The sequence below is a fragment of the Ostrinia nubilalis genome, chromosome 11 (genome assembly GCF_963855985.1).
Source record: "Ostrinia nubilalis chromosome 11, ilOstNubi1.1, whole genome shotgun sequence".
NCBI lineage: Eukaryota > Metazoa > Arthropoda > Insecta > Lepidoptera > Crambidae > Ostrinia > Ostrinia nubilalis.
In genome coordinates, this window is record NC_087098.1 from 4,322,193 (window position 1) to 4,347,300 (window position 25,108).

A 25,108-nucleotide genomic window follows, 5' to 3' on the forward strand; every position below is an offset into this window, starting at 1 on the left:
CTGTGTTTGAAGATGACGCGATCCGCGGTGCCCGTCTGGGTAGTGAAAAAGATGGATGTTTTTTATCGTTTAGATGCTTTGGAAGTGTGTTTTTCTTTATAAAAAACGTGTATAATGTGATTAACTTTGGAAATAAGTGTTAATATATAACATTGCTTCTAATTTTGAAGGTGAATCAAGTGCAATCACAAAAAGTGACAAAAATGACGAATCTTTTTTTTCAAGTAAGTGTTGTACCTAAAATATATATTTGTTAGCCTTAAAAGTTACACCAAAAGACGGGTAATTTTATCCAGATTCCAAAAATGTGACTCGATAGTGGTATTGGAAATCCAATATTGGCTTACTTTGTGGGTATTAGGAAATAGCGCTCAGTGCGGAGTTTTAAACAGAGTTATTTGGGAGTTCGGCCATTACGAGCTTTCCAATTTGCAGATGGACATAGGCCTCGTTCAGAGCATTCACTGTTTTCAGTTTGTTTTTGGGAATACTGGGAGTTCGTCATGTTGGAAACAGCAGAGGTTAAAAACATTTACTACGCCAGTATATATTTTCTAAAGTCCCAACCTTGACACGGGGGCAAAATTTTTCAAAAGTGCATTCCTTGCGTTGAGCTAAATATACTTTGAACAATATAGTATGAAAAGGTATTTTGGCTGAAAATATTGCTGTCAATCTAACTATTCTAAAATTTCCTACGTCATCTTGGTATCAAACTACGCGTGTATGTGGTTATATAAAAACAAATCCTAAATCATCTCTATATGCAAAAGGAGAAATAGCCAGTTGTGTTCGAGCACAAAAACGGGCAACATCTGCGGAATATTCAAAGACATAACCAACTGAGGGTAGAGCGCGAAAATAAAAACATCCAATATTAATGGCGTACCGATAGTATTGAGAAAGTTATCCCCCCGAGCCCCAGGGAGCTCTATAAACACGGCGGTGTGATCGGAATCGACTAACTCGACTCGCTGAATCGATTCGACGCGAGAAGTGAAAATGAATAAATAATTAAAAACAGGCCAAGTATGAAACGTGTGGAAAGGGGCCTGTAGATTTGGCACATTGCTTAATTTTGGTATGTTAATATAGAGCAAATATTTTTTATTGATCTTACTTAGTCAATATAGTCCAGTCAATAAAGCATTATAGATGGAAAACTGTAGAACACAATTTCTGACTTCAGGACTTTATTTAGACTAGTTAGGAGGTGAACATAGCAAAAGTCCCCGCTCTTAGCCCTTGAGCCGGCGGGGAGAGGGGGGTTTAAAGGTGCCACTTTTCGGTTTTTCGCTTAATCCTCGGAAACTATGCGTCCTAGTGACATGACTACTTTGAACCAAAAAAAGCATATTCAATTTGCTACAGGTGAGATAGACAAGTTTTTCTATAAATTGTATAGTTTTCGCGGCATCTGCTCTAGAAGGTCTGTAATATTGGAAATTTTATTTTTGTCTTACATGTTCCCATCAGGAGAAAATCGACTAAATCAACATTGAGCAATCATCCTAGACATGCGGAAGCATGTTAAGCCTAGTTCCAGGGAGGGGACTGCACCGTGCGTATATTTAGACGAACTACTTTGAGCCACTTTTGACTCCTCATCACTCAAAAACTACTGTGCATTAACACTTCAAATTTGGCTCATGTGTTGAGACTTGCAAGATATACATCAGTTTCAAATTTCATAAATATGCCTCAAACGGTTCTTTAGATATTGACGTCCAAAAATCTACATGTCTGACCTATAGACCAAATTCTAACCACTTCCAGATGACCTCGAAGGTTCAAATTTGGCATCCAGAAAGGTAGTTATGTAAATACAAAGGAACAAATAAAAAACCAGTAAATTTTAACATTTCACATGTGATAGATAGATTTTAGTGCTCTAAATATCGATTTTTGAACGTCAATACCTAAATAACCGTTTGAGGTATATTTATGAAATTTGAAGCTGATGTATATCTTGCAAGTCTCAATACATGAGCCAAATTTGAAGTGTTAATGCACAGTAGTTTTTGAATGATGAGGAGTCAAAAGTGGCTCTAATTAGTTCGTCTAAATATACGCACGGTGCAGTCCCCTCCCTGGAACTAGGCTTTACATGCTCCCGCATGTCTATAGTGTTTGCTCAATGTTGATTTAGTCGATTTTCTCCTGAAAGAAACATGTAAGACAACAATAAAATTTCCAATTTTACAGACCTTCTAGAGCAGATGCCGCAAAAACTATACAAGATATAGAAAAACTTGACGGTCTCACCTGTAGCAAATTGAATAAGCTTTTTTTGGTCCATAGTAGTCATGTCACTAGGACGCATAGTTTCCGAGGATTAAGCGAAAAACCGAAAAGTGGTACCTTTAAACCCCCCTCTCCCCGCCGGCTCAAGGGCTAAGGGCGGGGACTTTTGCTATGTTCACCACCTAACTAGGCTAAATAAAGTCCCGAGGTCAGAAATTGTGTTCCACGGATTTCTCTCTACACCATCGTTAAGGCATTCATTGACTGGACTAATACTAGAATACTAGTTTATCATTTCATTTACCTATTGTTCTTATTATGTGCTTTACTATTGCTGAACTTAGGCCTCCCCCAATGATATCCACATCGCAAGGTTAATAGTAGTCAAATCAATAATTTCTTAAACTGAAAATGAAATCAAATCAGAATTAAGTTCATTTCCAGTACCATTTTGATCTTCTGTACCTCATCACCAAAGCTCAGTTACCTAGTAGAGCTTTTGCTCTCTAGATAGTCATTACAAAGATGTACGTGTCTCCATTATAATTCCATTCGTGTGGGCTCATAACCACACCTAATAGTGATCCCATTACATTAACGTATGCTCTTTTTGACAAACCAACTTTGGGATCAAACAGAAATATTTTACTTAAAATAGGTAGGCCTACACCTTTTTGCAAAAATAGATTGCCTTTCAAGTACAAAAATAGACAGTTTAAAGAAACATCTCTTTCATTATTTAACTCATCAAGAAACAAATAATTTATTCATCGGACAATCTCCCCTGAAATTAAACTTCCATTTCAAGTATTTATTTTATTTCCAAAAAGTTTAGATATTCTTCGTGAATTTTTAACGAAACACTTTTGGAGAACTGTCTATTAGTATCTGCTGTTGCCAGTTTAGTAATATGACAGTTCATGCTTAATAACTTTTTTTATCTTATTGGATTAAATTACAATACCTACCTTAGAGCTAATTTATCGAGATAAATAAGTCTCCCTTTCTGCTAAAACAGTTGTACCTACATTTTTATTTGTTTTTAAGCTCATCAAAAATTAATTTGCCTAATAATTGTCTAAGTTTAATTGTTTCAAATTGTATCTTAAGTACCTAATTGATCTTCAAGTTCATAATTGAACGCAACTAAGTGCTTACAAATTGCTTTTACAAGCTATTGGAGTTAAGGAGGGAATTATTTGCATAACATTTTTAGCTAAGCGACTCGTCATTAACATTCATGAACCACCTCAAAGACTGAACCAACTCAACTCTAGCAAACATCAGTCTTCTGAACTCCATCTTCCCATACAAATTTAAATACTTTGATCAGTGAAATGTACTGTCAATGCAAGCGGAATGCTGTATTAAATCAGAACAAGAATCTTGACATAGAAATAAAATAAGAACATTTAAGGAATAAAGCTCCACAATTTATTTTTATGTTCCGCACAAAAGGTTAGTAGTGCTCTTTCGTCTGTTATTTGGGAAGATATATTATTATTGGTATAATTTTCTTAGGGAATTGCTAGAAAACAATGTTGCTGTTGCTACTTTACTGACGGTTAATTTGAGTTTATATGACGATATAAAAATACTATTAAATCCGAATAAAGTAGAGCTATAGTATGTGATACTATAGCTAGCCAACCACGTAATTGGTCCGTGTGTACGAGTAGTAAAAGATTATGCGTTCTACCATCAGATATTTTGGGTTCAATTCCCAGCAAGTAAACATGTAAAATCTATACTAATATTATAAATGCGTAAGTAACTCTGTCTGTCTGTCTCTCTTTCACGCCTAAACCACTGAACCGATTTTGATGAAATTTGTATTAAATATAGTTTGAGTCCCGGGAAAGGACATAGGATAGTTTTTATCCCGGTTTTTGAACAGGGACGCGCGCGATGTAGACTGTGACAGACAAAATTCCACGCAGGCGAAGCCGCAGGCGGAAAGCTAGTTTATTATAAAAATGTTGCATTAAACTCAAAGTTCATAACAAAATTAAAATAAAACGTAATGAAAAGAGTAACCAAGTCACAACCTTTAGTCAATTATGATGTAGAACCAACTCACGAATGAACTAAGTACACAAAGTTACCTAAGGTGGTCCGGAGATAAATTGTGGACCGTTCAGGGTCAGGGCTACTTGATACGGTACAAATCTGTATTTGAATGTTCTGTCTTTGGAAAAATATGGGGGTCTCTTTGGGTCCCCTGCGGTTCGACACAGTCCCTATTTATGTGTTTGCGGTACCGTAGAGGTGGAAAGATTAAAAGGGTTTCAAAAAGACAAAAAATTCTACGGCAAATAATATTCTTTTTTTTAATTAGGCTTTCAAAAAACGTTCTTTCTTTTTGAAACTCCGATGATGCTATTTTAATTTTATCAAAATCAACCTTTTCAACTTTCAATATTTCACGTTTCTTCTTATAATTATTTCGGATTTCTCTTTTCACACTCATTCGATACATTCTCCCTGTCAAGTGAGATATCCAGCAATATCGACGTAGTAATCAACACGCAATATAATTAATGACCATTGGATTTGTTTCATACAAACTATATTTATTTATTTACATTAAGCCGCCGTTTTCGAACTTTACTCATGGGTCGTTTAATTAGGGTCACGTGGGCAACAGTTCACTAAAAGATTTTTGTGTCAACCCTACAAGTCTGGAGGGACGATTGCAAATTCCTCTCACAGGGCCCAGCTCGGGATCCGTACATTGTAGTTTGTACCTGGACCTCCTTAGCATACTAATCATGAATCTGCTCCACTCACCGGTGAAATTGACGTATTAACCTAACCTACAAGCGTGGGCGTCGATAGTTACAATGTTATTGCTAATTAATCATGATTTCAGAAGCGAATAATCAAGACTCTGAATTATGTTTCATAACAATGGACAAGAATTAATGATTGGAGCAAATATGGTGGCTTTATGTCCCTATTCACAAACATTACTATGAGGTCTCACAGTGCGCGTGGACGCATAGGGTGACAGACGAACCAATCACAGAGCTTTTAATTTAAATAAACAACTTGAAAAAAATCGAACTTCCTAAGGCGGGACTTTGTTTATTTAAAAATTTAGTTTGAGAAGCGACTCTATTCGCTAAGAAATTTTAATAACAACAGAGCTCTATTCAACACTGTGCGTTCGATTTGCTGCTTCACCTAAGCAAGCATCGTTTGTGAATACGGGCGTAAAAGGTGTGCTTTGTATTGAATGGATAGCTTCCCAAAATCTAATTTACAAGCTTTAGTAAAGCGTTTATAGACGATGTGAATCCCGGTATCCCACAGCACAAGGGCAACACAATTTCAAAATATCGGCTCTACCCGTCTGTTACTTGTCAGCAACTCAGGGTGAAGAGGAGAGGTTTAAAAGGGGATAAGCCGAAATCACATGAAATACCGCTTGAAAGCAGGCGTGATATTACGCAAAAAAAACTTTTAGTGTACAAGTTCATACATTACATCCACTCAATACAATATGCTACATCTTGTCGATTTTTTAAACGTAGAATTTCATTAATAAAACAACTTACGTTGATTTAAACATACCTATCGTTATGGCAAGATAGATAGATCATTTTTCAGTCATGGGACGTCCACTGCTGAACATAGGCCTCTCCCAATGATTTCCATGTTGATCGATTGGTAGCGGCCTGCGTCCAGATAGTGCAGCAGATAGAGCATTATTAAATCGCTTTTTTACTAGACATTACAAAATTGGTTGGCAACCATCTCAAATTATTTCTGCTGATGTCTTTCTCGTGTGCCAAGTATTTCTCTAATTCAATTTCAAAGTAATTATGTTGTTAGGATCTCGAAGCTCCATTTTCTAGAACTCTGTCTTAATAATGTCATTAATCTACAATTACTCCGACTCTGGTGGAGCTGCTTGATCTAATAAAAATCCATCTAAATAACCCGCATCTAAGTAAACGCCGAATCACGAGAATCGAAGCGTTTCCAAGAAAAATATTTACTCTACATTACAATAACCTTGCTATTTTAAATTATTCCGCTCTTTGGGGAATCCGAAACTTAGCGAGTTTGCGATGGCTCCACCAGAGCGTACCATTTATCAAAGCTAACCACATTATTTTTGCTCTTAACTGATAAATGATGAGAGTGCCGAAAATAACTCGGGGTTTTCAGGAAATTATTATTTTCGTCCTTTCTGCTCCCTAAACTTTTGTCAAATACCACCTACAAGTTCTGTTAAAATAAATCAAAGTTCGTAAGCAAACTCTAAAAGAATTTTAACTTGCAAAGTCATAAAGAAAATCCGAAAACCTTTTTCTTATCGAACAATCAAGTCGATAGAGCCCGCTATAAAGCAAACGGAGAGCCACCACAAAGTATGCTTCTTTCTGTAATCATGTGAATCTCACGAGCGGAAGTGCAATTCTGACCGCCAAACCACAAAGGCGTCTAAAATTAAGTTCAGCATTAGAACTAAGATCTCGTCGCAATCTCCGTATCCATAGCATTTAGCGGTTCTAAGCCGCAACACCACGAAGGCTCTCCCGGGAGCAACGCTCAAATGCTTCACGCTCTATTCGCTTTCAACGAGTTATTTTTTTATTATCGGCCAGTCCTACAAAGTTGTAATAACGTTAGATTCCTATCCCATCGTGTGGTGAGAAAAAGAGCGTGTTTGTTTTTCTCGTTCTGTCCCAGGGCGAACCGGCCAGACCGCTTTTATTGTTGTTTTACTGTTCGCAATTTAACTTGAAACGTTAAACTCGGCGAACAAACAATAATGATAATCGCATTCTCATCACCGCGGCCTGTGGTAACCGGTTGTTGACGCTTCCTATGCACTTATTAGAGCCTGGTACCGTTCATCGGAACACTACTTATTTCGAACTTTTTTTATTGACAATTCGTGTAATCGTTGTTTAACAGGTGATTAGCTTGGTGTTAGATACCGCTACTCAAGGGCTTGTCTTCGTTAACGCGGAACGTAACAATGCTATTATAGCTAGTTATGCTTTTTTGACTTGTAATAAATGGTTTTTTATTTTAGTTGTAATACACAGAGTTCAAGACAAGAACAGAGACAGAAACTTTACTCATAAATAAACAGTTCAAAAGGTAAAGATAGACGGACGAAGCCTTAATAATAGAGTTCCGTTTCCCCATTTGGGTACGGAACCCTAAATTCATCCACGTTTACAATTTAACATGCAATAAATATACTCGAAGTCCATTACATATTATTCTGCAATCAGGTGCAAAAATAATCATAACCTAATGACCAAATTGCAATTTCGAATCAATGGATTTGAACACAAATATAATGAAACGGACGGATTTAACTCATTTATTCCAAATCATAACGACTGCATGCATACTCGTAGTAAATCGTCAAATACGTTCCGCATCGGACAAGCAATATAGGTAGTTTATCGATTATTATTTTATTATGGTGGCGCTATAACGAGCATAGTAGAGCGGCATTCGAGTCACGACGAGCACTCATTACCGGAATAACTGCCGTTTAATATCGTAAATTTATGACATCGGTGGGCTGTCAAATCTCCGAAACGGACCGTTAGGGCGCTGACCCATTTTTTCGAGCCTGCAATGCAGCGTTATATGAATTGTAGTGATAGCGTAACTTTATTGTGAGAATACACGAGAAATATTGCCTCCGAGACTACGTGAAGGTCGAGAAATTGAGTTACAGAGGTTTGGAGAGCACATCTCGCTACGCATCATGCAAATTGTTTTATTAACGTAGGTACGAGTATTTTCTTTGCCTTTTGCTTGTAATAAAGCATAACCTTGGGCTGTATGTAAATAAGTAAAATATGAACGGTGGCCTGGTTGGTTGGTTACCAAAATTCTGTGCCAGAAGTCTCAGGTTCGACCCTCTGACAGTACAAACTTATAAGTATAAACATAGCTATATGTATTGGTCTGTAAGTTTTTTATGTACGGTGCCTCATTGAAAAAGAGAATTTTTATATCCATTGCATTACATTTTGCTGAGTTTCGGACTTAATATAAATAGAGAGAAAATATCTAATAGATCCTAGGCGTATGAACATAATTTAGTATTTAATCCGAAAATTATTTTATTTTTTATATTTAATTATATTGTTTATTTTGCAGCGTAATTCCTCATTTGTAGCGTAAGAAGTATAAATAATTTAAGTTACATTATCTCTGTTATTGTATGCGAAAACATATAATTGGTGTTTAGCTTTATACTCAGATAATTAATAAGTCAATTAACACTGTTTGTTTTCCGAATAAAGTAAAGTAAAATAAAAATAAATAAAATAAAACCAATAAATGGTCTGCCTAACAGACCGCTAGGCATTCTAGTTAAATTAAAATACAAGCACTCTCCAAATGAACATGCCATACATTGGCAGCCGTATTCGGACACCGTCAGTTCAGTTGCACCACTCGTGTTCAGGAAATGTTCCCTTTGTTAACTCGTCAACAACCAGCGTACAAAACCATTCCAAAGCGATCTGACTAAAGGTTTAATATTGAGGTGAAAATCCAGAGATTTAACTAGGTTTAATTTATTAGATAGTTTATTAAATAGAGCAGTATTTAGGTATACTCTTTAAAATGTAGAGGTAAGTGTTTTTTAATAGGGCTTGTTATACTTACACATTAGGCATCTGAAGCTATGCAGCGTCCATAGATAAAGAGTCAATATACAGAACCCATGATGTACGACTAACATATTTCTAAGATCATTGTTACTAACTCTACTAATATAGTCTCTAAGTTCAAATTGTTACTAACCAAACTATGGACTGCTTTTGTCTGAAAATAAATGATTTTTATTTTTATTTTATTTATTTATTTATTTTAAATCTTTTCAACTTTCATAGCTTTCTTTTCATCTAGAGGCATACCTTTTGTTGAACTAAATCTATGAATTTTACGTTACCTTACAAATTACCGCTACACTACCAATTTTCGTGCGCTTCTTCTTAGCACTAGCCCATTTATTGTACCGAAGTAGCTGGGACGTGTAAGTGTTTTCTAAAAGCCTACTTGCAAAAGAAAAATGAATTTTGTACCACGTTTTTATTTGCAACGTTGTGGTAGGTTCATATAATAAAAATACATCATAAACATGTCCAACCAAACCATGCTGACCAATAAATTGACACCATCGGCTCAATTGCAGCATTCGTTCAGGAAACACATCCATTGTTAGCAGCTCGTCAACAGTTCGTGTTCACTTTACTGCCGTTAAGCGTCCGATCGTTTAGACTTTAGATCGTAGCAGACCGGCTACTTTTAGATTGACCAGCGATTTTGCGACTGTACACTGCAATGCGATTTGGCGGCTTTGCATTTTTACGATATTAAAACTGCATGCTTCTCCCAAAAGACTCTCCACCACACTAAGTATGTACATACTTAATGTGGTGGAGAGTCTTTTATTTATGTTATCTAGCTTAAGGTTTAATCTAACGTAGGTACATTTTCATCTCATTTCTCATCACTTATCGTCCAGTTATAAATATTTGAGCACGAAAAGATTTGAGGACGGACACCTCATAGGTTGTGCTTTCAGAACAGATCATGAATTTTCTGGAATTTTCAGTAGAGTAGACATTTTGAATGCATTTTCTATTAAACTATTTTTTCTTACCATAATCACGATATAGAGATTGGGCGTTTAAAAGCAGTATGAATGGCGATTGTGTGTGTGCGTTAGTTAAAACGTTCTATAGGTTTCGAGCTTCCTAAAGCTAAATCACTAATCGCTAATCGCGTAAAGTAGCATGTCTGCTACTGCAGTCATCAAGCGGCGATCGTTTACGAGCGATGTGTCGCACAAATCCACGATTTATTGTTTACGCCGTCCATTTAGAGGACTTTCAATTGACCCAGATCCTTCGGTGATCCAGTTTTTATTACAGGATAGGATACATAACCATTTCCTGGCGATCAAAAATGTTCATTTCATGTTGTTTTATTGGTTATATTTTTATTAAATAACGCAGAACACAAAAACATTTCGAAACATATACACCCAACCGGGTTTTAAAGCAAACGTTTATACTAAAAGTTTTTTCCCGAAAGGTAAAACATATTTTCATTAGATCATGTTTTTTTAAGTTTGAATTATTTATTGCCCTAGAGGCGCGTTTACTTGGATATTATTTCAAATAAACTGAAACGTATATTCTTTTATAATGGTTAGATGGTGAAATACATTACTATTAACCAGACTTAATATCAAGGTTTATTATAATTTATAATAATTAATAAGCTACTTAACTCTTAGTCTAACTAGTCCATACATAATTGAAAATGAAGCTTTCAATCATAATTATTAGCTATAAATATTATCGTGAAATATTAATACCTCAATTAATGTTAACTTGATCTTGAACGGTGAGCAATAAAAGGCAGGATAGCTTAATTCCTGAGTAAATATCTGGACAGGATCCTAAATCAGATTAAAGTGGGCCAATCTTTGGAGTGACTTCCTCAATAGTACCCAATCTTTACTTAGGCCTGCTCTTTAATCACATCTACCTCCGAGCTACCTATGGGCCAGCAAGACTCCCATGGGAAATCCGTATGGCGTACATATTGTACGGAAACTTCTGCATTGGAAATAAGATGGGAATTTACCTGGAATAATAGTACTACTTTAACGACACTATCCCCCTTACTAATAAAAAGTTACACACTTGTTGAACACAGCTTTTGTTAAACATGACATTTACTTTCAAACACTGTTCAAGGAGCGTGTAATTTTTATTCATCATCATTATAATTTGAGCCACATGACGTCCACTGCTGGACATAGGCCTCCCCCAACGATTTTCACAATGGAAGGTTGCCTTCAGGCAGGTTGCCGGCAGCGCCTTCCTGCTACCTTTATGAGGTCGTCGGTCCACCTTGTAGACATCCTACGCTGCACTTTCCGGTACTTGGCCTCCACTCCAGAAACTATTTTTATTAGTAAGGAATAATATTGTCTACAAGTAACCAATATTGACTAAAGTTAAAAATACTTTGGAAGTTACGCCAAAAATATTAAATAAAGTAAAGGTACCTTTAAGTTAGTATAACATTTCATGGAAATTTATGTAGGTAACGGTTTGAGGACACAAAGGGACTGTGTTATGTTATAATCTTTTGTTTTTGCCGTACAATGTAGGTAGTTATCGGAGTCTTCGTGGGAGGGCTCTTATTAAAATCTGGTAAGACTTTGTATTATTGACTTGCGAAATGTCTTGGGTTGTGGTACCAAGTTTTTATTCCACTTGTTTTACGTCGTGGTTAGTTTTATAGTATTCGCTTTACAGTAGAACCATTTTGTATTTCTTTGCCGAACGTGTAACTATTCAAAAAATTGTGGTAAATTCAATTTGAAAAGAAATGTAATTTTTAGTTCAATCAGAAGACGATTTTTTCAAGTAAAAATTACGCAGTTTATTGTGTAGACCTAAACAGTCTAGAACCAAATCACAGGTAAATTAATGTAGTCGAATCACGATGTTCTGAAATTATAGCAAATCTGACTTGAATATTAGGCATTCGGTAGAATAATGTTCGATCGGAAAAGATTTGCTCTATAATTTAGCTGCTTATTATTGGACTACTAATCCATTCGTAAATATAGACTGTTTTATTACATGATGCAGTGAACAAAATGTGTGTTTATTTAGGTACTAGCGGCCGCCCGCGACTTCGTACGCGTGGATCCCGTTTCCCCTTCATCTATCTTACGCGGTTTAGATTTTTTCATACAAATGTTTTTTCCCGCTAACTCCCGTTCCCGTTGGAATTTCGCAATATCCTGTTGTAACTAAGCTTTAAGTTTACTAAGGGACCTGCATGCCAAATTTCAAGCGTCTAACTTAAGCGGTTTAGATTTTTCATACAAAAGGATTTTCCCGCTAATGCCCGTTCCCGTGGGAATTCCTAAGTATCCTATAACCTGCCCAGGAGTATGAAGAATAATTGTACCAAGTTTCGTTAAAATCCGTCTAGTAGTTTTTGTTTCTATAAGGAACATACAGACAGACAGACAGACAGACAGACAGACAGACAAAAATTTTACTGAATGCATTTTTGGCATCAGTATCGATCACTAATCACCCCCTGATAGTTATTTTGAAAATATATTTCATGTACAGAATTGACCTCTCTACAGATTTATTATAAGTACAGATGTTTCTGCTCTATGGATGATGTATTGACTTCTAGAGCATACTATAGTTCGTTCAATTGTTTCAGCCAAATGACGTCCACTGCTGGACAAAGGCCACCCCTAAGGATTTCCATAACGACCGGTCCTGCAAAACCAGGTTCTTCCAGCGACCTTCACCAGATCGTCGGTCCACCTAGTGTAGGACCTCTCCACGCTACGTCTTCCCACCTATCCTATTATATTCTATTATTGTCTCAGATCCCTTCTATGATCTGAGGTTATTATATTTCTGTATACTCCTAGGTCTTAGGGTAGGAATAAAAATAAATCCTAAGTTTTTCGCAAAAAATAAAGTGCTTTGATGTCGGAACTTGCGGTAAAAAGCTTCAGTGTCAGACAAAGCTGCGTGCTGAAGCAATACTTTCAAAAAGCTTGAAAAATATGTAGACTTATTAAAAGCTCGTGTAATACGAAAATCATTTTAAACATAATATCATAAGAGTGTCCCTTAATGCATTGTGGAAAATTTTAAGTTAAAGTTAATACGACAATCTTTTTAAACACAATATACCGCGAGAGTGTCCTTTAATGCATTTTTCTTGGCCTCATGACACAAGATAGCGACTTTTTGTGCTTGCTTTCTTGTTAAAAGCGGGTGCATCTTTCACTTTCCGCGAGTCGTAAAAGGGAAGACAGCTTGTACAGTCAACGGCAAAAGTAGCTCTAGCTTGAAATAATGTGAGGAATTTTGAAGGATATTTTTAGTTATAGCAGTTTCATACAAAATTAAATGCAAGTAGAGATCTCTTTTTCTCTATCAAATCTCCTTTACCCAAATAAACTAAGTATTTTTTTTTCTTTCTTCTTCTTCTTTCTTCCTCTTCTTTCTTCTTTACCACCATCATTTTTCAAGGTTAATAAAAGTTTGTCTACTTACATTAAAACACTTTGTACGGATTTTTTATGAAAATGTCAAATTGCTTAATGTACTTACACAAAAATAATCTCTAATATCCTTTTAATAAGATACGCCAACTCGTAATTCGTAAGTTATGATAAAGATATTTTTTTCGTAATGTAAAACTGCCTGAGGAATAATAAAAGCATACAGTAACTCAATAACGATTTATATTACCAACTTTTAGTAGTAGATCCTTACTAAATGGTGTATTAGATTACTAAAAAGTACTTTCAAAACGGATAATAACTCCCTAACTGCCTATTAGTCGGAATATTTTACTAAAGTAATAAATCCCAACTGAAATTGTCTGTTATGATAAATTAAATCTTGGAGAAGGACATAAGGCACCTTTTACCGATTTAATTTACCCTAAAAGGGTTAATATGGAAGATACACGTGTCTAGGTGACCAATAACTTCTTAATTAGGTAGGTATATGAGTGTCAGACCGAAAATTGTAATCTATGTTTTTAGAAATAGGTCATTTCAATCACAGAATATGTAATGAGGATTTTTTTTATCCACAACGAAGAAGCTCTTCCTGTATCTCACCTCATAGAAAGTGATGACCAGGCCGAAGGTGGAAGCGAGCTTCACCCGGAATCCTCAACCACAGAGGAACTGGCTATGTTACCTCTAACTGCCGGAACACAATAATTCTGTATTTCTGTGTAAACCAGCAGGAAATCCACGGGCGGCAGCCAGTAATTAAATAAATACAGCCCAAAATATTGAATATTAAGATCACAATCAAATAGATTTTGGATTGCAAACGATCTATCAACGAGGCTTCTTTCAGCGTCAAATCAGACGGGAAAATCTCCCCAATTATTTTCCCTATCTGTCGTCATTACCGGTAAGTCCCTGCCAAATCTCTTCCTTTCAACGGAAATGTCTGCGGCAAGAACCAGGGAATGTTTATAGGTAGGCATTTGTTATGAGTTTGCCTGATATTTATATTTTCAGGATAAATAAACGATAACGACACAAGCGTACTTCATGCTTTATGTCAATGTATTTACTAAAACGACAAATATAAAAGTAATGTAAGCAACAGTAAAATCGTAAAATATATTTTTTTATCCACAACGAGGAAGCTCTTGGCCTGTATCTCACCTGATGGTAAGTGATGATCAGGCCGAAGGTGGAAGCGAGCTTCACCCGGAATCCTCAACCACGGAGGAACTGGCTATCTTACCTCTAACTGCCGGAACACAATAATGCTGTTAACATTGTTGTTATGGCGACAGACAGGTGGTAGCTATCCAGGCGGACTTAGAACAAGCCCTACCACCAACCAAACCGAACAGAAAAATCTGCCCCCACTGGGAATTGAACCCAAGACCTCTGCGTCTGAAGCAGGTGGTCTTACCACAAGACAACAGAGGCGGTTAATAAATATAAAGACACCGATCTTCCTTACAAATCTAGTAATCTAATTTTAATTAGATTCAAATCAAAACCACTTACAAATGCAAATTCTTAAATAGCATAAAATGTACCTACTATATTTCACAAGATAATCCTTTTTGAGACTCCTGAAAGCCTATATCGATATTAAGACCCTTTACTAAGTGAAATAAGTATCGATAGAACAATAGATAAGTAATAAAGTGGCAATTTGCCTCGTATCATAATTGGATCAAAGGGCTATATGTGGAAGAGAGGAGGATATCGAGTTTTGTATCTGATACAAAACAACTTTCGATATATTAGACATAAATAGTGAAGGCTTTCTGGGATAGATCGGTTTTAGCGATAAAATTGCCCTTATACTTCGTTATATTTTACTAAAACAATGCAATGAAAAAGTATTAATGTCAAAAGAACTGAACTTAAAAAGCTGGAAAACTTTGCAGCTATAACCAGTAGGACTAAAAAGACCTTTTTGAAAAGGTGGGCTAACTATTTAAACGTTTTTAATAAGTGTCGATCACGTCTTTGTAATCAAAAATTATTGATTACTTAGAAGAATAAAATCTTGTGTTCCTTGTAAGTTACAGGAGAAAAAGGACTTGAATTTTTTTTAATGAAATATATAATATTTTATACAAAAAAATATCCACGCAAAGTCGCGGGCCAGTGTATGTATAGCCAGTGCGATAATGATTAACAATATAATATTGAAACAATAGACGATCATTATAGAAACCAATCATTGAAAAAAAAAATTTGTATTTCGAATATGGAATTTGCAAGGCAAAAAAAACATTATCTTATTTCTTTTTCAAATTCTTTCTGACCAAGTACTTGAAAAATATATTTAAACTTTTTTTTATTTAAAAGTTTTATGTCCGTTTTCAACATCAGTCCCTAATTCTTAAGTGATCACTATGGTAACACATAACAGGCATTTTTTTTCATAGGGATCACTTATAAATTAGGGATTGATGGTGAAAACGGGCATTAAAGGATCAAAATTGCCAACTAAGAACAAATTAGCTACTTAGAATATCCTAATTTAAGAAATCAGTTCACGTTCCGGGAAGATCGTTTTAATTGCTCTTTCAGGGTAAAATTATTCGAGTTTGCCTAAAATAAGCAAAATCGTCGTAGAATATTAAATTCGCGAATTATCATCATGGACTAGAATCACAAATTACATTCATATTGTTTCATTTGATTAAATAAGACTTTCGAACTTAGATGGTAAGTAAAATATTGGCCGAGTTTCTCGATCTATTTACTTTCAAATAATAAAAACGAATCAATACCACACAAGTTTATTTAATATAGAAACAACTAACTATTTCGCTAACTTTTTATTGCAATCCGAAGAAAAATGCAAACGAAAACAAAAACAACCCATAAAGCCATAAACATCGCAGATAAAATTCCGCTCCGGCCGTAAAAGCTCCTTCAACTTGACTTGCACTTACATGCCTCCACATAATAAATGCCTGAGAACATTAATAGACGCCTAGCGCCGGCCGCATGTCAATGATCTCGCGAACTACGTAAAAACTACATGCAACAGAACATGAATTGAAACAGGTTGCTTTGAAAAACTTACCGATCAAATGTCGAACTCGCAAAAAACTTCGCAAATTAATTCAAACGCATCTCCTTCGCTCGATGTGACGCCACGAAAAATAAAAGAAAATATTACTTTTTAAATTTTGAATTCGGAACCGATTATTTCTGTGACGGATTCGCGGATCGCGTGTTGCGCACGGCTAGGCAGGCGACGCGCGAGCTTCGGCGAGTAAAGGCGGGAATACACTGCGAGAGGCGGCAGGCTGCGCCAGTGCCCCCTCCGGCTATCACTCTACTTTCGGTTATTCTCTTGCCTCCCCCGAGACAGAGACCGATTTATCACAGTGCCGTATCTGTGTTAGCTCCCAGACAATCCGGACTTAACTTGTGGTCTGGCTGACTGTTTCTTATACAAACCCTTGCTGGCACAGGCGTAACGTCACTGACCGCATAATGTCGCAAGCATGGAGGTAGAAATTACGTCAATACAAGATTCAGATATACAGATACACTTTAGGTGCACAGGTTGTTTTTTTTTTTAGAAAAAAAGGCACGTGGTCATCAGTTTCGCGGTAACTTGGAGCGAGTGATGGGTCGTTGACCCCCTTCGGTGCAGTTACAACAACGGTCCAGCTGAGCAACTCAAACATTGAGTCGTCAATTGTCTTACAATGTGCCCATTTTTCCGGTTATCGGTGATATTTCGTGTATGTATTAAGATTACTATTTTCTGAACCTTAGGACGATTCGTCCGCAAAAGCGGGACGATTGAATTAAATGAAACGTAAGATTTTAATTACGTTGATTAAAAACAGCTCTTAAACGTAGAGTAAAAAATAAAAATTTTAATGATCAACTTTTATGGAATACTAATTCAATCTTTTTGCATATTTTCTATATGGACATGACAGATGTAAATACTTTGAACCTTTTTAAACATGTAACTGACTTTCCAAATAATTTACCTCCACATTCTACTTACGAGTCTTCAGTTGCATGACCACAGAATAATAGTACTTCAATGACAATGAAATAATTGCAGTTGAAATATTACATCCTGCGGAGAAACTAAGTTATCCACACAACAAAAGACTATCCTAACAAAGGGCAAGAAAATCGCATCATTTATAATAATAAACACATTTGCGTGAATCCTTTAGGACTCGACGTATTTCGTATGGAGAAAAACCAAGGCACTTGAATCTTTTATACGGAATCGCTTAATTAATGCGATGCAAACGTAAATCCGACCGACCCAATTTCGCATCCAAGTGTCGCCATTGTCGAGCTCAAAGGAACGAAAGTAAATTTCTCCTAATGGGTCAGCCTGAATACATCATAAATGACTCGCCACGACGCTCGCCGCATTTGTATGGACACCGCGACAAAGCCCCCTCACGTCTATCACACAAAGAAGAATAATTATAAATGTTTAGTCATTGTCCGTAATGACCGAAGGATAGGTGAACGATCCCAGCTCTATCGCTCAGAAATTCCTGGGAGCGCTCAAAAATGTTGTACGTAAAACCGCAAAATGGTCTGCCCTTCGTCTAATATTTAAAGCACGCCGCAACTAATTGCTGGTGAACCTCACAAAGATTGTAACTCTAGAGAACACCTGAATTTTTGATACGGGCAAAACAAAGCGCACCTACTTCCATTGCTTAAAGGTTGATTAGTATGGCACTTACTTACTATTTTATTACCTTTCTCATACAGTCAAAATAATGGAAAATATTTTAAGGCAGAGGCCTATCGTAAAGATGACTGTATGAATAGCACCTTACATGACACGAACGTGTCATTCATTCAACGCATACTAAAATACGTTGCTGTAAAGCTCCATGTTTCAAAAAACACTCGTTTGAATATGACGAGTATGTTTTGGTCGTGTTTGTAATTTTGTACTGCATAAAAGGGGACTGTGTCTTTCAGTTGGGAAATTTCAATAAAGCTACAACATGCACAGCAAAAAGTTTTAATTCACGCAGAGCGATTTCGTACACGAGTAGTACGCGTTTTTGGAAAACAAATTTTTGAACCGTGACCGAATGGTCCCATAATACAATCGCTTGCACATGATTTTTTTTTCCTTATTTATTACGTGCTTATCACGACTTATCAACCGTTTTTAGCTTGATGTACCGTCTTTACAAAACAGAAAGACAAATTAGCGACATTTCTCGTCACCCAAACTAAATCTCCTTGAATCCTGCTGGTAATACGGCGGACTATTTATCTTGCTGTCATCTCTTGACGACGTCATCATACATTTTTATAATATAGTAGAGAAGATGAATGCCAATACAGAAATACGTCTATTTAATAATAATTATATAAGACTGACCAGGAACATAAAAACCCTGGCATAGAGGCGCGTCAATTGCATTTGATAGTGCAACACTGAGTACAGTCGTACCTGTGTTAAATTAATAGGCTAACTTTATGTATCGGGATTCAGGATTACGGGCTAATTTAATATTTTCATAAATTAACGAAATAATATTATTATAGGTAACCTGGTTTAAATAAATTAAATGAAACCCTCAATCTAGCTAGTAGGACTTATTTTGTTATTCATCAATAATCAAATTCAGAACTTGAATATTTAACTGCAATGTCTGCTCATGAACGCTTCAAACTCGGTACTTCTTTCCCAATTCCATAAAATTCAACACTTACGAAGTGACAAAAAACTTTAAAATAGGTAGTTGAAATAAACCACAGCTCATTTTCATAGTGGACTGTACTATACGATAAACATGTCAGTCAATTTGACAACCTTTGTCGGAAACATTATTCAATAAAAATATTGTCCGAACCCTTAGTATTTTTCTTCGACAAATACTTTAACACATTGTGAACCACTTTTCTTTCACGACTATAAAAAGATTTTAGCAATTTAATTCACAAAATCAATTGCGCACATTTAAAATAAAGTTTGTTTACACTTTGACAGCAATAGACTGACATGCAAGGTGACATGTCAATGAAGTTTTCAGTTACTGTTGCCATTAAAAGAAATTAGTACCATTAGTTTTCCGCAACATGGCGAGGGTTTTTATGTTCCTGGTCAGGCACTAATTAATCGCATCAATTCAATATTATCAAAACTATTTTGTCAGGCTTTCAACATAAATGGAAGACAGATATTAAAGTGCATTAAACAATATAAATATGAGCAAAAACGGCAGAATTTATTGATAAAAGATATGTCTGGAATGTGACTGATGCATTTCTCTTGATTGCTGATGGAAACTCGCTTTCATTGATACGATAAAGGCTGATTTAATCCCAGGAATAAACGTCGTTGTGAAATTTAATAAAGCAATTTGGTGATAAACATAAATTCACAACGATATAGGTCAAAAGCTTGTTGAATACGAGTACGAGTTAATATTTTGAAGGTTTAAGTAGGTACTTAATACATCGAAGTAATATTGAGAGATATTTTACCTATCTGATGATGACTCTATATTGTAATAAACCCCATTTTCTACAATTGCGATACAATGAGAGTATGTAAGTTATCACTTGTAAAACTAGGCATTACCGATACCTCATAAAAGACTAAACAATTTCTTCTTGCTTCGTTTGATCTATCTATAAAAAATGGGTCGCATCAAAATACGATTTCCATGATTTCTTCGATGACAAAAGAAAATCGAGCTGGCAAACCTAGCGCTTACATCGCTGGCCGTTATGCAAGCCACGTCCCGGCAAATATATGTAAATTAGGGTGCTCCGCATCCGAGGTCTGAGCCCCGTAATTCACTGATTTATTGGCCAGGTACCGCGTTTGATTGAGTGGGTTGCGATGCGACTGGGTTGTCGTTTTGAAGGATTTTAGACGGTTTTAGGGTAATGGGACGATTCTCAGCTCTCGTTGCCCTCGCTGCAACTCCGGTGTAGCCATGAGCATGATCGAAATCCCAACTAGTGAAGGCCAAGGTTTTCGCGCGTTATCTAGATAGATGTAAGTCTAAAATAGTACAAACAACGACCCTTAAAACTTTGGCATCGAGTGCAGTACGAGTACGAGTAATAACAGTGATTGTGCAAAATTCACAGTCTTTCGACTGCTTCTTACAATTTCTAAGAGTAATTGTACCTTTAAGTTTGCCAAGTCCAAACATTGTTATAGGTAACGCTAACGAAACTTCGTTTTACTGTTTGTCCTAGAACTTCAGAACTTTTAGAAATATTTTATAGAACCTGATTAAAAAACCATGAATCTCGTGTTTAATTCATAGTTGCGCATTATACAATTCGAATAACGAGACGATCGGGATCTCAAATGTAAAACAAGAGTGTTTTTATTAAAAGCAAAGATGACGCCAATTTTATAGTTTATATGGTTATTGTCCACGAACAATTATTAACCCGATAACGAAACGCTCACAAATTTTCTCTCGTTTTGGTCTTAATTATCCTGAACTTTGTACTGTGGAAATTTTAAATCAAAGCTTCTTTTCTCGCAAATCTTTTAACAATTTAAAACGTTTATAAACGGCTCTTAAGTGCTACGTTTAGTCTGCCCGTCTGTTATGTATTTTTAATTGAATTCTAGACGTCTCTTACTGAACATTTATCTCTGCTGAAACGTTTCACAGCCACCTGCATCCAACCCTTATCAGGTTGAAAATAAAACGCTACTGCCCACCTTTCATTCTGTATTGTAAATTGATGTTTCGTTTTTCTTGTTTTTATATGTATGCATACACATTGTATACGTTAACTTAGAAACGAGAATGTATGTTTAAACTAATACATTTTAGCTGCTTCCGCAAAATATCAAGTTTTTCAACCTTATGTATAGTCGAAATCCTTTACAGTTTGATTCAAAATATAAAATCAAAATTACATTAATGCACATTTATGTACAATTTAATGCTGTTGAAACATTGTTAAACAAATAAAATAAAATAAATAAATAAATAAAGTAGAAATTGTTTTACTTTCATTCATTCAAAAGTTTGAACATGGCATGGCTTTTAATGCGAAGTCTTTAATTTAAGAAAATACATCCCTACGATAAGGCACTTAAAATTCTCCCTGGAAACTCTAATTTACGCAGCTTTCCGTATTATTGTAACGTAGCTCTGGCAACACTGGAGTAAAAACTTGGCGGTTATCACTGCTCATCGGGAGTTATGAGTTGTACCGAGTTGTGTAAGTCCCTGGGTCCCCCTGGTGACTACTGATTGTTTTAGACTTCCCAACTTGGTGAGTGAAGAGGCCCATGGGAGTCGTGGATTAATAAAAAATACACTGAAATATTACATTGGAGTATGAAGTTGTTTGTAGCTTAGTAGCGAAGGACAGAAGATAAACAACTGGCTCTGGTGTGTAGTTAGCAGGTGTATCACAGACATTATTTACCTCTATATTGTGTATAATTAAGATACAGCAACAGATTACACCCACAAGGTGGACCGACGACCTGATGAAGGTAGCAGGAAGGCGCTGGATGCAGGCCGCTACCAACCGTGCGATGTGGAGTTGAGTAGTCATTGGAGAAGGCCTATGTTCAGTAGTGGAGTCCTGTGGCTGAAATGATAATGATGATGAACAGATTACAAATGACCTGTTCTTCTTTTATCTTGTCAACGACTTGGTTTTGAGAACCACGATACAGATTACTTATACGAAGTAAATAGGGACATGAAAAAAATACAGGTTAGTTTAGCTGTTTAAAATGGTAATATACTTGTTTATTTTGGTTGGGGCATCCCCCAAAGCTCAGCTACTAATAAAAGGATAACGTCAACACGTTATCCTTTTATTAGTAGCTGAGCTTTGCTGAAAACCTTTATAGCCTACGGCTTAGCTTCTAAAGGCCTAATGTGGACAATAAATTCATTAAGGTAAAATCTTACAGATGTAAAACGATCTCTACATGCCCACTTTACCTACCTCTTCTTACTGTAATTGCAAACATTGTTAGTTTCTCCTAAATTTTGGGTAAATGAAAGATAGGAAAATTTAGTTCTTCACCATCAATAATTAAATAAGGTTCGGTGAGACTGAATATAATTGGATACTCTGAAGCTTCTAAGATATCAAACTTAATTATTTAGTTACTGTCAAATTCCAAGTAACATAACATGAATTTCATTTCAAAAGCCTAGAGGCTTGATAGTATTTACATTAACTTTACCTATCGACAAGTTACTAGCCAAAATCCCCGTGTTTCAAACTTTACATATATTTTCAAGTTAATTAATCTTAATAATGAGGGATTTCGTACGAAGTGTAATACCCCCCTACTCTATTAGGCCTTACAACATTCCTAAGATTTTAGCCCTATAATTCAAGTAGTTCCCGAAATTTCTTATTTAGTCCATGCCGAACAAAAGTAACGCTACGTTGATTCCTTAGTACATTACTTCTCAGTGGGTAATAAGGATCTGAACTTTTATACTCACGGCTAAAAGAAGTTCGAGACCCTTAAAGAATACGCTAATGCCGAACTTGGATCTTTTTATTTCTTTCTCAGGCATCGTCTCAAGGCCCATGATATGAACAGTGAAGGCGAAACCTCCCACGGGAAATCTAAGACTGTTTCCGCAGATAAATTAGCCATCAAGACGCCTCAGAGGCACATAATATGACGTCACATCCTAGTTCAAAACGGTAAGGCCCAGAACAGACCGTGAAACGCAACTGCAACGAAACTGCAACTTTCTGATGAATGAAACTGAAACTTTCCAACTGGTCGCGTCATGTGTGGTCTCTCAACGGACGCTATGGCAGAAACTGAGATGCAACTCAAAAGTAACTAACAGTTGCAATTTCATTGCAGTTGCGTTTCACCGTCTGTTCTGGGCCTAACTCAAAAATATTGATTAAAGTACTACAGAAGTAAACATTGTTAATCCTGCCAGAGCCACTCTCTCCAAAATAAATAAATGTGGCGTTAATGCCCACAATATTTCCATGTATCATAAACCGATTTAAAATAAAGTTATTTACCTACGTTTGGTGTAAAAAAAAGAAGTTTTGAATTGTCACAGTTTAGATGTAGGTAGATGTTTTCATTTAGATTAGATCTGCTTCCCAATACTAGATAGAAAAAAAACTCTCCTCAACAATTAATATTATTGAGACAAGGAATTTCGAAAACAGTGAAACATTGAGATAATATCGCACCTTCGGTAGAACAAGGGCACAATTGCACTTTTTGCAATTTTACAGGAGAGCTATTAATTATTAGCTACACATTTTTAAAGTATTTCTGCATACTTAACTCATTTTTGCAATTTTTGACAATTGTGCCCTTGTTCTACCGAAGGTGCGATATGATAAGTTTAGGTATGTCTGACTAATAAAGTATACACTTCTCCTCCACTGCTTTTTACTCGTAATTACAATCGTCTTTAATTTTGTATATCACTACCAATATGTATTACATAAAAGCCGTCGGTACGCGATTCCATCGCAAGCAAACACAACCATTAACCACAAAATAATGCGACGTCTATGTTCGTTCCCATTCTAGGCAGTTCCAGAGCACCTAATGAGTTTAATCAAAGGGAATAATATTTCTGCGCCCCTTTTATGAGCGACACAGCTTATTGACAGCTCCCCAGACAAGGACGAGGAAAGCGCTGAGGAATAATACTAATTAATGTTGTTGACGTTGTTATTACACGAAATTCAAAGGAGAACTCTTTAATCGTAATCTTGAGATATTTGGATTGTTTATTACCTTAATTTAACTTTTAGAGTGTAACAAACGCTTTCCGTACTTGGCAGGTTCTGTGTTGGATTACTAACGCCCGTATTCACAAACGATGCTAGCTTAAGTTAAGTAGCAAATAGAACGCACAGCGTTGAATAGAGCTCTGTGATTGGTTCGTGTGTCACCATGTGCGTCCACGCGCACTGTGAGACCAGTAATGTTTGTGAATACGGGCGTAAGTCTGCTGTAGTTGTGGATTCGACTTTTGCAAGGGACATTATCAAACAGTTTATAACTCTACCTTGCAAAACGAAGCAGTAACAACTTCTTGGAAAGTATACGAACCACTTAAAAACACCAATTCATCTTCCACAATTAATAGTTCCACAAACTAAAGATGAAAGTTATAAAATGTTTTTCCAGAACATGAAATATTTCGATGAGATACAACGGATGAAAAATTGCTTTCTTGCTCAACCCTAACTTCGCCCAAGAACAAGTATGACTACAAAATTGTCCTATTCTATATTCATGAGCAACCTAAACTGGGTACGCTTGTCATTAAAATTGTAAGAGTTCTCTTAGCCACGAAGAGGAATATGTAAATAAAACACCAAAATTTCATTTTTGAAATGCGGTTGATGAAATATTCAAAATTAAAGCCGATGAAAAGTATTTACGTTGCCACTTTTAATTAATGGTGCAGTAGCGGAAAACTGTGTTAATCAAAAATAGCAAATTAATATTTATTTTTGGGATAATTTCCACTTTTTAATAGTACGTTGCCAGTATAATTATGAAGCTTTGATCGATATTAAAACCCAATCGTGCCGTATGGTTCCGACAGAGTAGAGACAACTCTCTCTCTCTCATGCTTTCAGGAGATGTCATCAAGGTGACAATTTACGGAACAAACTTTAATCTGCAGACATCATGGCGAGGAGTGTAGACCAAATCATCCATTTGCCTCTGGTAAATTAGAGAGTGCAGTGGATATTAAATGAACTGATCTTGCAAACCCAAGGGAAACTTTGGTTACTCTCATACGAAACTTAAACTGTCTTTGGGGC

The 25,108-nt window shown here is 36.1% G+C and overlaps 1 protein-coding gene across 1 annotated transcript in view; it reads right to left on the minus strand.

Annotated features, from left to right (window-relative positions):
* Positions 1-16,608, minus strand: part of LOC135076104 (mucin-2) — a 94,061-nt gene extending 77,453 nt beyond the window's left edge. Inside the window, exon 1 of the mRNA XM_063970561.1 lies at positions 16,392-16,608. The gene's annotated coding sequence lies outside the window, so the exon portion shown is untranslated. The remainder of the gene's footprint in view (positions 1-16,391) is intronic.
* Positions 16,609-25,108: the final 8,500 nt, after the last annotated feature.